The 13,680-nt window shown below is 45.3% G+C and overlaps 1 protein-coding gene across 1 annotated transcript in view; it reads left to right on the top strand.

Annotated features, from left to right (window-relative positions):
- The window catches only part of CHGB (chromogranin B), a 49,379-nt gene that overhangs the window by 22,622 nt on the left and 13,077 nt on the right, over nt 1-13,680 (top strand).

Here is a 13,680-nt window from a genome sequence, read left to right as displayed (position 1 = left end):
CTTGCCAGAAATGGGAAGGCTTTCTCCCTGCTTGTCTTTTACCTTAGAACCATGAAGAACATTGTCTTCAAACCCTCCTCCTCTCTAGGATAGGTATCCTTGGATGACTCAGGGTCCCAAGGATCTTTCTCAGTTCTTGGCTGAAGAGGTGCGCATAGAAAATTCTTTCCTGGATTCTGAAGTTTTATTGCTCTTAGTAACATAGAAAATGCTTCTTGGGTCAGAAAGCTAACAGTTCAGAAAGAGCTAACTCTACAGAATCAGCTGGGAAAAAAAAAAAGAGAATAGACAAGACTGGAATTGACAATTTCGAGGCTGGAAAAAAAATATAAACAGAAATAACTATCATTTCCTTCATCTGTGCAATGTAACTAAAGTGAGAAAACTTCTTCAGTCACCATAGAATACTTATTTCTTCCATAAAATTTTTATAAATATTAAACAATGAAAATCAGGTAAGGCAGGATTGTTGCTCATTTGCTTCAAGCACCAGACTTTTATTCTGAAATAGGATGAGCTTGAAGACAAATACGATCTGGGGCTAAATTAGAGCCTTTCATGTATTAAAAAAACAGTACTGCAAGTCACAGATCAAAAGAAGGAAAAATCCATAATTTTACTAAAAAGTCCTCCTGCTTGCAGGAAGACAGAAGTCAAATCTGATTCAAATGGTGAGTCTTCCCTGTGGGCAGAGCAGTGCTGTGGTTGTGGTGATAAAGGACTTGACATGGGTGGACAGCTCTGATTTTCACCGAGAGAGAAGGCAGAGGCTTGGCTTGGGGATGCTTGTGTTGAATCCTGTCTGTCAGAGCTGGAAAGCCCACTGAGATGTTTGGGTAAGTGAGGCTGCTCCAGCACAGCATTGTCTGTGCACGTGAGCTTGCACTCGGCTGTTCTTACACTCACTTCCCTGAGCTCTCCTAATGCCTGGTTAGAAGCTGAGCAATTAGCTGAAGAAGCCTTATCAGAGTGGAAATTGGTGCCTTTAGTGTTGCACAGACATGGTGAGTCAGGTTGAGTTCCCAAGACTTTGTATGTAACAGGAAAGCAGCAGATAATTGCAGTTTAATAAAGCCCCTTGATGCCCTCATCTGCTGGATAATAACTTCAATTGACAGTTCATGTTTTCAGCCATGAAAATTTAAAAAAAATTATTATTTATGTTTCAAAGAATGTTTACCTTAAATGGTAAAATCTTTAACCTTGGATCTTAAGCAGTGTTTGAGACAAATAAGAAGCTTTAGGGTTTTTTACTGGCTTGGGAATCATGTAAATTAAACCACTCTATGTATAGCTATTTGAAGAGTTCTTAAATTTGCTGTTTGTATTTCAGAATGATTATGAGCTCCAAGGGAAGGAGCTTCTTTGTGAAAATAAAATCTCAGGCCCCCCAGTGTTACATTGCTGCCCATCCCTTCAAAGACACCTGTGATCTTTGCAGTGACAGAAGTCCCCGTGTGCCGTTGCACTTACAGCAGCTGTTCTCAGACAGTTACATCCAAAGCCTGGATGTAAAGTTACATCCAGAGCCCATTGCTCTGGGGCCTGGCTGAGGATGTGTCATCCTCCTCAGGCCATTGGGGCACGGCTGGAAGTGATAGTGTTTATGATCTGCTCCTGCCCATACCTATTGCCCTGGCCGGTGGGGCCTGGTTGCTTAGGAACAGATCTGTGAGGTGGCAGCGGTGTTTATCTCTTGGCCTTCGGTAGATAAGGAGTGTTAATTTGTAGTTCATATTGTAGCTGACTTTCTCTGTGGTTTATTAAATCCAGTGTGTTTAAGCAGTGAAAGCTTTCATTGAGCTGTGTTTCCCAGCTGGATTAAAAGCTCAGCACAGCAGGCATCGGATGTGAGCTCTCAGAGCAGGGCAGGGTTTAATACCAGTGTGACATTTGGAAGAGTGTCTGGGGGAATGCACTGTGCCTGCATATTGCATTTCAAGAGCACTTTACTATTTGCTAGCCTTTTTATTCTTCTTGAATTTCAGATTCCTAAGGGGGTTAGACTGAAAGAGAAGAGTTTTTATGCTTCCCTAAAATAACTGCTTACGTCTTGTTGCACGCAAATTGAAGCCCCCCCAACTTTTCACACCACAAATGTGCAGCAGAAAGAAGAAAAAAAGCAGAGAGCCTGGTTCAGTACTGGGCCATACCCTGTGCTATTCCTCTGTCACTGTCTCCCTTTTCTGCTCCAATCCCCAAATTCCTCCCTTTCTGCTGCCTTTTGCCCACCTTTACTTTCTTGAGGTCTCCTGTCAGAGCAGCTGGCATTAGCAGAGCTCTTGGCCAGCACTCAAAGTCAGACACAGCCACATGTGCCACTCCTGTGGGCTGGAGGATGAAGAATATAGCTGGTTATGTCATGTCATGTGTAAAGCAGAGTCTCACAGATCCCATCTTGTGAGCTGCAGCCTACTGCAGATGACAACAGGAGAAAGCTGGTTTGTGTGGCACCAGGGAGACAGCAAAGTAGCAAGGCTTATTATATTCTTATTTTCACTTTCAGTTCACAATTTAAATACCCACAAGGAACAAATTTGCTTTGCTCATAACAGTTTTTTTGAATGAAATGTCATCAGAAATTTTCATTTTCCCTTTGTCCAAGAAGTCAACAGCTGTTTTCTGCAAGACAGAGATATTGTAATCTCTACAATGATTCAATACTGTACACCAAAAGGCTTTAGGATCTGTCATTTACTCAATGTGATAGGTGTTTGTGCAGTATTTAGCAGATTGATACTTATTTTCTTGATACTTGTCTTTTTGGTGCTATTCCAATTTAAATGTGGTAATAAAAATCCTATAGTGCAAATATATTTCAGCTCATGTAAAGGAGTGGCATCAGCAGCTCACACATGGGTTTTTAACTGTTGTAATCAGAGGAAATGTTCTTAATGCAAGCAAGAGCAATAGAATTTGATCCTCAAATGTCTAGATTTGCAATTTCTGAGTACTCAGGTGTGTGATTACTGGCAGGCTAAAGTGCTTTGTGAGATTGGGGTAGGAAGAGCTCCTGCCAAATTCTCCTAAAATTTCTTCTTTCTTCCCTGAGCAGAGAGGACTTGCACTCCCATAGTGATACTTGCACTCCCACTGGAAAGCACCAGGTGGCAAGAAAAAAGGAACAAAATATGCTTTCCTATGCATCAAGTGTCTCAAGGGCTCCACACATGTAGGGAGTTCAGCTGCAGCATGGGACCTGTTCTCACCCCCTGTGCAGATGGATGCATCCCTGAACCCCTGAATTGGCACAAGTTTGGTGTCAGCTGGGAGCTCTGCTCTAGTCCAAGCAGGATTGCCTCTCCTTGAGCTTTCCCATGCCATATGGACATATCTGATGGAGGGGCAAGAAGGGATTTTTGTAACACTGCTCTTCTAAGAGCAGAGTGAAGGCTGGAGAAACTCTCAGGGATAGCATTGTTTATTTTTCTGTTGTTACTGCACTTCATGGCAACCACAGACCCTTTCTTGTGGATGACTGCAGTCACCCCAGGTGTATCCTGACAGACTGGTGGCATAAGAGAAATAATGCAAACTGTGAGAATTTCACTGTGCTTGAACACAGTTATACAGAAACTCAGACGGCTACATTTTCTCTAAGTGCAACTAATAATATTGCTGCATTGTTGCCTCACTGAAAGTGGCCCAGGTTCAAAGCAGGATTTGGTTTTGTGCTTCAGGCAGTAGGGTTATGTGCTTGTACCAGATGGAGCTTTTAAATTTTTATCAGCAGGTTTATAAACACAAGAATATCTATCCTTTTATCTGCCCCCAGCTCTTTTACTAATTAGTTGCAAATGCTGAACTTCAATTAGCATGGAGTGGAGGAACAGATGAAATAATATACATTCTTACTCATGACTATCTATCCATCATGTGAGAGTGAAATAGACATTAATAATGACTGTTTCAGTTTTTTGGGGCTTTTCTATTGGTGCTTTTTTTTTTTCCCCTTTAATATTTGGTACTAAAAATTAGTGAAAATACCTAAAAATAATGAGCCAGATTCTCTGGTGATGAAATTCTATTGCAGGCAAAGAGTGAGAGTTTTCAGCCTTGCTTATCTTTGCCTTGACCCCTGTAGGTGTTGGGCCAAGCCAACACAAGGGTGTGTGACAGCTGTGTAGTTAAGTTTGCCTTGGAAGGATTTTACAAAGGCATTAATAAAACTACATTTTCCCTACTGCTGAGGGGTGGCCAGAGAGGTCTAGGCTTTGAAGCAACACTGCTGTGTGTTAGGAGAGGATCCCAGATTTTCTATGGGGTGCATGTGCATGGAGAGGCAAAGGGACTGATGAACTGAATGCTGTCTTTGCCTTTAGCAGCATGTTTGCTGGCCTACAACAGGTGCTTGTGTGCTCTGTGTGTGCTCCAGCTGAGTTCTTTCTGGACCCTGCAGGCATCCTGCTGCTGTGCTTGTTCCCTGTGGTTTATAAATAATTCAGGAGATTTGTACCTTTCAACAGCAGTACCAGCTCTTTAGAGGGTATCGAGGAAGGATCTCTACCTTAACTGGTAACTTTTCGGCAGGAAAAGGTTTGGGTGTACCTTCAAACATCAATCTTGGCACACAGTTAGAGAATGTATTGGAAAATTGTCAGTAAAGCTGGGGAAAGGCAGCACTTTGAGAGGTATAAATTGGTTCTGGGAATTCTGCATCCAACTTTTCATGTCATAGAATCACAGAATGCTGAGGGGTTGGAGTGGACCTTAAAGACCACGTAGTCCCAACCCCTGCCATGGATAGGGACACCTCCCCCTAGGTCAGGCTGCTCAAGGCTTTATCCAACCTGGCTTTGAACACTCCAGGGCTGGGGCATCCTACCCTGTTGGCTGTCTTGCCTTAATAAGGCTTTGCTGGAAAAGTAATTCACTAGGAGGATAGGGCCTACTGTTGGGAAATAGAGATGCATAAATCTGAACCAGTAACTGAAAGAAAACTGTTCTCACAATAATAATAATGATGAAATATGTTCTGACTAATCACACCCCAGAATATACCCCTGAGACACTTACTGGTCATTTCTGTGGTGGGTTGTGCTTCAGCATAAGGATGTCAGCTTTAAGGGCCATACTGACTGTGGAATAAAAAGCAGTAGAATCTCTGAAGTTGGAAAAGACCTTTAAAATCATTGAGTCCAACCATAAACCTCACACTGCCAAGTCCAGCACTGAACCATGTCCCCAAGTGCCACATCTACATGCTGTTTAAACACCTCCAGAGATGGTGACTCAACCACTTCCCTGGGCAGCCCGTTCCAGTGCTTGGCAACCTTTTGTGTGAAGAAATTTTTCCTAATGTCCAAACTTAGATGGTAGGAGAAAGGCAAAGCAGCATTGCTAAAATCTCCCCTGACAACATGAAAACAACAGAATTTTTCTTTTCCCGAGTCATGCAGGCTTGGTGTGTGTAGCTGGAGGCAGCTGCTGCTGTGTCACAAAATGTGGCTGTGAGCAGGAGGTAGCAAAAAGCCAGCACAACCCAGGGGTCTGCAATTGCCACAGTCCAGTGGCACTGGAGTCCAATTGCCACTTGATTGAATTATCAGAGATGCATGAGGCTTCAGTTCTAACTTAGCATAGGCTGAGGAAAAATGGACCCGTTCTCTGATCTGCTATTCTGATGCCATGGCTCACTGTTCAAAGAAGGCCACCAAGCTTTTCTTTGTACTGCATTGGAAGTGACACATTGCAAGGGGAGGAAAAGTTCTATTTAAAATTGCATAATCAGAGATGAAGTGCAATTGAGAAGAAAGATCAAAGATAGGAAGTAGGGACAGGAAGAAAGAGATGAGGTACAGTGTGTCTGCACAGACAGCTTAATTTCACGTTAATGAACCTCTGCTTAGGAAGGGAAGGGTGGCTCTCTGTACCAGGAGAGAAAAACAGCCTTCTGCCACCACACTGAGACTCCCTTTGAACATGGTCTCCTACTAGAATGAAGGACTGCACTCTGCTTCACATTTCACAGAATTAGAAAAGACCAAGCTATTTTCTGACTGCCTGCATCCTGCTTATGTAACTTACAGATGACGGCTGTGCAACCTCTGGCTGAGCCCTGGAAAATTTCCTTGTCGGTGACTCAGGTGCTTGGCAAACGGTGTGGCGCAGTGGGCTTGGAGATGAGATTGCAGTCAGAGGCACTACCTGCCTACCAGAGCCCAATTCAAGGTCTCTGCGGAGCTTCTTCCTCCTAGAAGCTTGCTGATCGTCCTGGTCTTGTCACTGCCAAGTGTCCCTGTTGTGCTGTGTTAAATCAGTGCAAAGCATCCCCCTTGATTGCTCTGAAGCAAGAGAAAACCACAGCTCTGAGGGTTACCCAGTGATGTGGGTCAGCAAGGAAGGAGGAGAAGAGCTAGACAAGAGCAAGTCCTTGGCTTTTGCATTGATTTCATCCATCAGGGTGTGGGGAGAGCGTTTAGTGCAGTGGGGCTGCAAAAGTGGGATTTCATGGGGAAGCACAGAGTCCCCCTTTGCAGTCCTCATTCTGAAACTCCATGCAATCACCAGAACAGTGTTGGTTTGGAGGCTGTGAATCTGGCTGAAAGCTGGAGGTCAGGACTGCACATTGTGCTGGAGTGTAAAGTTGAGAACTTTAGACCCAGGGACTAGGGAAAAAACTGAAACAGATGCAGAACTGTCTCTCTCAGCTGCAAACCAGACTTCCTTGTGGGTCAGCTGTCATCTCCAGGAGCAGCAGAGCCCAGTTTCCACCACTTTGGAAGTGTAACTGAGAGGAGCCAGGAGATCTGTACCATCAAATAGGTCCAGTCACTGCAGTGTCAAGGCTGGGACAGTTGTGAGGTCCCCAAGCAGCCCATCTCTCACCAATCTGTGCAGGAGGGCCCTGTGGCAGCCCAGCTGTATTCAGAGCAGCACTTGGTTTGCTCATGCAAAGAGCCTGTTTGCCAGACTGCAGTGGGAGGGGGACAGAAAAAGACTTTGCCACAGGGATGACCTGGTGACTAATGAGTTTCATTGATCCTCTGCTTGCAGGAGAGAGCAATCCATCATCTGCAGCTCCTGCAGGCTGTTCTGCTGAAGGCTCTGAGGAAGCAAACGTGAGCTGTTACCTAAAAGCAGGGCTGTGTGAGCCCTCTGAACCTAATGATGCTGTGCTCTCATGGATGTATGAACATGATGGTGCAGAAGATCCCAGTATCAGGGACTCTCTGGATGGCTTCTACAAAATGTATTGCAGAAAGCAGCCAGAGAGAAAGGATCCGACCTACGAGGCTGCCTCACAGTGTCTGTCACAGAAGATTTCAGAGCTGGAGCAAAAGGATGGAACAAAATATGTGTCACGTTGTCTGCAAATGGCACAGTTGGTCTTGAACAGAGATGGATGTAAGATCTTTCCAAACCACCCCCCTTCTGCTTGCTTTTCAAAGCCAGCTGAAGGAGAAGTCTTGTTGGAAAATAGGAGGACACCTGGACTCTCAGATGATGTTCTGCAGTTCCTCTTGAAACAAACGCAGGCAGAACGTAGCCTTGATGTATCACACAAGAAGTGAGCAAGGCACTGCTTTGTTTCTGTCATGGAAGCTTTGCTTTCACTCCAGAAAGAGGTGACTTTCTTAGACAGACATTGTTCTCCAAGCACCACCTTCAGCGCCAGATTTTCCGTGGAGGGGTTCACCCACACCAGACCTTGCACTTTGCTCTCTAAAGGGCAGCAGTGCGTTAGGAACATCTGTGTAACTGCTTGGGATGTGTTGACTGATTGGGAGGGGTCATGCGGTGTTTTTTGCTGGGACATCAAACATGATAATTTTTATCTACCAGGATTTTAAACTGGCCTGTATCCTTACCCCAGGTTAACAGTGGTCCAGCCCAAATTCAGCCCCTGCGTGGGCATTGCTGTCCAATGCTGTTGGCTAGAGCAGAATGCTTGAGTGACCTTGGCATGGTGTGCCCCAGCCCTGCAGAGGGAAAGTTAAGATTTTGTTCTGAATATTTGTCTCCACGGGGTGCCTGTTAGCTCTGTGTTTTTACCTACAGACATATAACCCCACAGTTCATTATTGCAATGCCAAGTGAATTTTTCTGACAGAAAAAGTGTGTGTGTGCATAAGAAAGAGAAAATACAGCTCTGAGTATGCTCTCTGACAGTGCTTCTGTCCTATTTACCTCCTCACCATTACCACCCCCAACAACCTTCAGTTCCTTTCTGACTTTCATGGTGGTGCTAATGAGATCCCTGGGGGAAAGTTCCCTTTAAAATGAAACGGATCTTTCTGAGCCCAAAGAGGCTGATGTCAGTCAGCAACAGAGCAATGAACACAGACACTCAAGGTTTCTCTCCCAGCTCGGTGGCTTCTTTGTTGCTTTACTGCCTCTGCCAGGCAGATAAATGTCTTTGTGCATGTTTTCCACCCCCTGGCCTGTGGACTGAAAGAGCAGTTTGCTGTAGTGATGTTGTTTGCTGACTGGGGAGGCCATTCTCCAGCGTGGGTGTGAGCAATGAAGCACAGAGTGCCGGAGGAAGGGAAGTGTTTAAGATGACAGCAGATGGGCAAAGGAGAAAGAAAGAAAGAAAGATAGAAAGGGTGGTTGGGGTCTCAAAGGTCACCATCAGTGTGGTTGCTCCAGTACAGCCACAGTGCTCACACCAGTTTCGGTATTGGATGTCCAGTGTTTGCCAGCCCAGCTGCAAACCTCTCATCCACTCCCTGTCCACGCTGGCCAGATCTCAGAGTGGGTGTTTGTGTTCCTGCATGTCACATTCCCTGCTGCAGTCCCACTTGGGGCTGCTATTCCTGCCTTGCTGCCCCTGGCAGACTGTCACAGCTGCTGGGCTCTGCAGGTGTTTCCAGCAAAGGCAATGGAAATTTGGCTGCTGCCTTCAGTCAAAGCAGGAGGGGGCCCAGCTGGCTGCAAGTTATGGCCAAAGTCTTAGGACTTGATTTAATTTCTCTTTGCAAATAGATTTATATTGGAAGTGCCTGGGTTTAGTTTCCTGTCCTTGAGTCATCATGGAACCATTACATTTAGCTTTGTGGTGGTCCTGCTCTGTGTGTTGCTTGCTTGCTTTTATGGCAAAGGTGTTGTACGTGTGCTGGAGGGCACACAGAATATTGGAGCAGACCTTCAGCTGCTCCCCCAGCATTACTCAAGTTAATGGTGCTACGGGGAAAAAAAGAGGTGAGGATGCAGCATCATTTCTGTAGCAGCAAACAAACCACAGGTGCTTGTGTATCAAGATCCAGATGAAAGCATCCTGCTGGCAAAAACTTTAGAGAATAGTAGTATCAGCTAGTTTAGCCACAGATACAGCTGGAAAAAGCAAACATGCTCCTGAGTGTGCTGTCAGTAATTACAGTAACATCACTGGGCCCCTCCGCCAGCTCACACTGCTTAATCCCACAGATGTGTCACAGCCACAAGGGCACTGGTTTGACAGATGTAGGGAGATACTGCTGAGGATGTACAGGGAAGAAGGAAGCTCTTCATTGTGAATCACATGTTGTTGCTTTTAATCTTTGCCAGTGTTTATGCTGTTCCACACACTTAAATTAGCTGCTGTGCAAAACCTCTTAACTGCCATTTTAAGGGAAGTAAACTCCCATGAAGAGAGAGATGGAGAAATCAGAGGTCTGCATCTGAATCCCTTTAGTTGCTGTATTTGGTTTGTTGATGAATTGGTCAGTGCTTTAGATTAGCTTGAAAACCTTTTAAAAAATTATTTTAATCAGAAAAACAGGAAGTTCCTGCTCTTCAGGAGAGACCTACTGCTGCTGATGTTTGAGACATCCCTTCTGGGTTTTGATGGAAGAGAAAGGAAGCTCAGAATGAGAAAATAGAGAAAAGGTGGCTGCTGGAAGAGCATGAAGAGAGATACTGGCAGAGGAGAGCATGAAACTGTTCAATTTTAAGGACCAACGTAGGCAGAACAGACTGGATGCAGCTGAAAAATTTGGATTATGACTCATATCTACAAATCTTGTCTGGCATCTTGCAGAAAACATGGTAATCTCTGTGCTGCTGAAACATGCAGTCTTTTGAGAAGTTTGCACCCCTCAGAATCAGGACTGCTGCAGCTCTGTGCACTGCTCACTTCCAGTGGATCATGGATATGACTATCCATGGCTTCCTCAAGGTACAAAGACAGTCTTTATGCATGGCAAATCCCAACAGTGGTATGAAGTTCTCACAGAAATGTCCCATGTTCTGTCCCTTTCCCCCCAGCCTGTGCACTAATCTGAGAAACTGAGTTTATTCCTGCAGGTGAAGTGCCGCCTTCTGTCCCTGGCTTGCACTTGACTTAGTTTTGACACTTGTGTGGTTTCAGCTCACCCTATTTCCCCAGCTTGCTGGCCTCCCCAGCACTGGTGGTTCTCGCCTCTGCTGGCAAAGCCAGCTGCTGTCACCTCTCTTCATCCCCCTGTGTGTGGAGGCTGCTTTAGCAAAGGTATTTGGGGGCTTACACTGCAGAACAAATCCAAGGGGTTTTTTTTCTCTTCTGTTTGTTCAAGGCTAGCAGCTGAGGAGCAGCTCTCTGAGCCTAAGAGCAATACCTGAAAACCTACATCACCTTTCAGGGCTCTGGGTATGCAAGATCCCACAAGATCCTCAGGCAAAGTGTAAGTGAAGTAAAAGATGGGGAATCTGTCCCATAAGGTAGGACAAGCAAGGCCAAAATTGATCCCCCATTGCCAAGCAGGAGGAGCACAGGACATGATGAGGACTTGCCTTGGCCCAGGGGTTTCCCTGCTGTGCAGCCCAGATCCAGATCCCACCCAGGGTCTGTTAGAGGTGTGTGTGCTTTGGGGTGGGTGTTTGGCACCTGAGCTGGACCAGCATCCCCAGTGTGTCAGAGGGGTGGGGGAGCTGCTGCAGGCTCTGAGCCCTGCCCATGCACTCCAGCCACTGGAGTGGCCTCAGAGCTCAGCCTAGGACCAGCTCTGGCAGGCTGAGCGTGCTGCCTCTACTCCCTTCCATCAATGCCTGATCCAAGTACTTTTGTCATCCTTGCTGAATCCTGCTGCTGTGAAGTCATTCCCTGGCTGGGAGCTGCTCCAGGATGTTTGGTATCAATGGCCTCTCTGCTGCTTACTCCGACAGCATTTTTATTTTCCCTCCCACACAGCTGCTGGTGGGAGGTGCTGATTCATGCCAGCGACCTACCCAGTCCTGGAGCCCAAAGGCAGCCAGGGAGAGCTGAGCTCCTGCCACAGGTGCTGAAGCAAGCCCTGAGCTGGCCTCAATGAAGTGAATGGATCCAGGGCTGTTTATGCCACGGGGGATTTTCCCCCAGGAGTTCAAGGTGCTTTGGTATGCCTGGATGAATCAGGACATATGTTGTTAAAACTGCTATATGACAGGCAGTGTGCATCCTGTGTAAATGTGGCTATTTTATTACTGAGCATTGGTGATTTTGTGTGGGGCATATGTTTTCCCACAACACAGAAGTTCATTTTAAAAATACCCTCTTATGTAGGCTTTCCCTAATGACTATTTTCCCCCACACATCGATTAGGCAACAGCATATGCCAGGATTTCTTCCTTAAAAGTAAAATCTGGCACATAGCACACAGAGCATGAAATAATAAGATATGATTAAAGCAGTAGCTGAAGCTAACCAAAGCCAGAAAACTTGTGGCTGAAAGGTCAAACCTTTTTTAAAATTGCCTTTGCAGTGGCCTCTTTGTTTGCAGATGCTGGGACTTGGGAGGGAAAGTCTTGTAATGAAAGAAGAGCTGTCATAGAAAATTTCACCCTCAGTACAAGCCAAACAAACTTTCACTTGCATTGGAAGGTAGGTTCTTGTAATAGGAAATGTCAGTCAGCCTTAGGCAGGTATCACTTTCCACTGTTACCTGCACTGCTGTGAGAGATGAGCCAGGAATGGTGCTAAATGGGTGCTAAAATCAGCACCTCCCGGCCAGAGAAGCAGGGTGATTCTGTAATTAAGGGTATGGAGGTGGGGATGCTGTGCCCTGCAACACATTTTCAGTGTGACTTCCACCAATTAGTTTTTTCTAAGTTGCCAGCAGCTTGTTTTGGGTATCTGAGAGCTTCAGAGAAAGAGTGAAAGGACAGGGCATTTACACCCACGTCTCTAACAGCAATTCCCCTCAAAACCCTGCAATTAGATGTTCCAACAATAATAGAGATTTTGCATGTGTGATCCAAGCCCCCCTGTTTAAGAAGCAACTCAGCACATGTTCTGTGAGGCCAGCTTGGTTTTGGTTCTTGTTTTTGTACCTTCCCTGGGTCTGACTGGTCCCTGGGACAAGCTGAGCACCACATGATGAAGGTGTGAGTGCAGGCAAGTGCCATGGCTGGGTTCTGTCTCTGGGAGTGTTCATGCTGCTTGTCTGGTGTTCCAGAATTGCACGTGAATTAGTAGGGAAAAAAAGTTCTTCTGGCATGAGGGGACAGACTGCTGTTTTGAGGGCTGGGAGAGTCTTTCCAAAGGCAGCAGTGAATTAGGCTGAAAATGCAATGGTGTGCTGGATGAGCATCAGACTGATTCCTGTGCCCTTCCTCCTGTTCCCATTCTTATGGGATGCTTCTGCAGCTGACTTTTCCCCCAAAAAATCAGGCTCAGTGTGCCTCTTCTGAGTGCTGGCAAAGCCACCCATTGTGGCTTGCTCTTTCTCATATCCAGAGTAGCAGAGTCTCTTTCAAGGTCTCTTTTCCTGTTTGGATCACCTTCCCACCATCAGGGTTACTAGACACATTTACACAAATGGAGCATCTTCCCGCTATTTTCATTTCCCAAGGCTGCCTTTAAGCTTAAGCCTTTTAAGATTTTTTGATAAGCACACAGCATTTCACACAAAGGGCCTAAATTGGGGTATGCAAAAGGAAAAGGATATTCTAAGGGGAAAAGATGCTTGCAAAATATCCTCCTGCATTTTGTAGGTTTTGCTCTCTCTTTCCTAGGCTTTTTTTGCAATTGGGTTTTGTTCTTTGTGCCAGTGGTGATTTGAAAAAAGGTGGTAGAAAATTTCTTGGGGAATTCCTTTTGCTGTGTGAATACTGCTGTCATAAAATATATCTCTCAACACTGTGTTTTCAGTCTGCAATTATGTGCAAGGGCATAATTGGATTTTTTTTTCAGTATGTACATTGTTCAGTAATAAAAACTTTATTCTGAAATCATTACAGTCTGTTGCAGAAATCTATATGTTTTTATGCTACAAAATGGAAATTTGCCTCTGAAATTTCCATGACACTATCAAGCACAGAACAGTATTGTTCTTACCAAACAGAACCCTTGCTGAGAGTCAAAGTGCTATAAATATTTAAAGAAATTAATTACTAAATAAGCCAGACTAGTGCCTCAGTCTTTAAATATTAAATGGAACATGCACAGTTGACAAAAAGCAGGCAGAAACACTGAATGGGGCAATTTAGTGGCCTAAATGTAATTATTTGCAGTGCAAAGGCAACTAATGAAGTAATTTTTGCTTAATGACAAGCAGTACTCAAAATACGAGGGCTTAAGTGTCCACATTTCGCTTGCTGAAAGAAATTTCTATCCTGTTTTTAATTCTACTGCAGAGGCCCCAAAGTTCACCAAGGAGGTTAATTAACCAGTGTGAGTGAAAAAAGAGCAGGGGGCGTTGGCTGGGGTTGTTTCATGAACGGTTTTCTATGAGGCAGCACCTGGGGTGTGCGGCTCAGCCGTGCCCAGCCTGCAGGGAGAGATGCTCCAGCAATCTCCAGCTG

This window comes from Fringilla coelebs (genome assembly GCF_963513975.1).
Source record: "Fringilla coelebs genome assembly, chromosome: 3".
Classification (NCBI taxonomy): domain Eukaryota; kingdom Metazoa; phylum Chordata; class Aves; order Passeriformes; family Fringillidae; genus Fringilla; species Fringilla coelebs.
The sequence above is the reverse complement of the archived record's forward strand: the minus strand, read 5'-3'. Positions and strand labels throughout refer to the sequence as shown.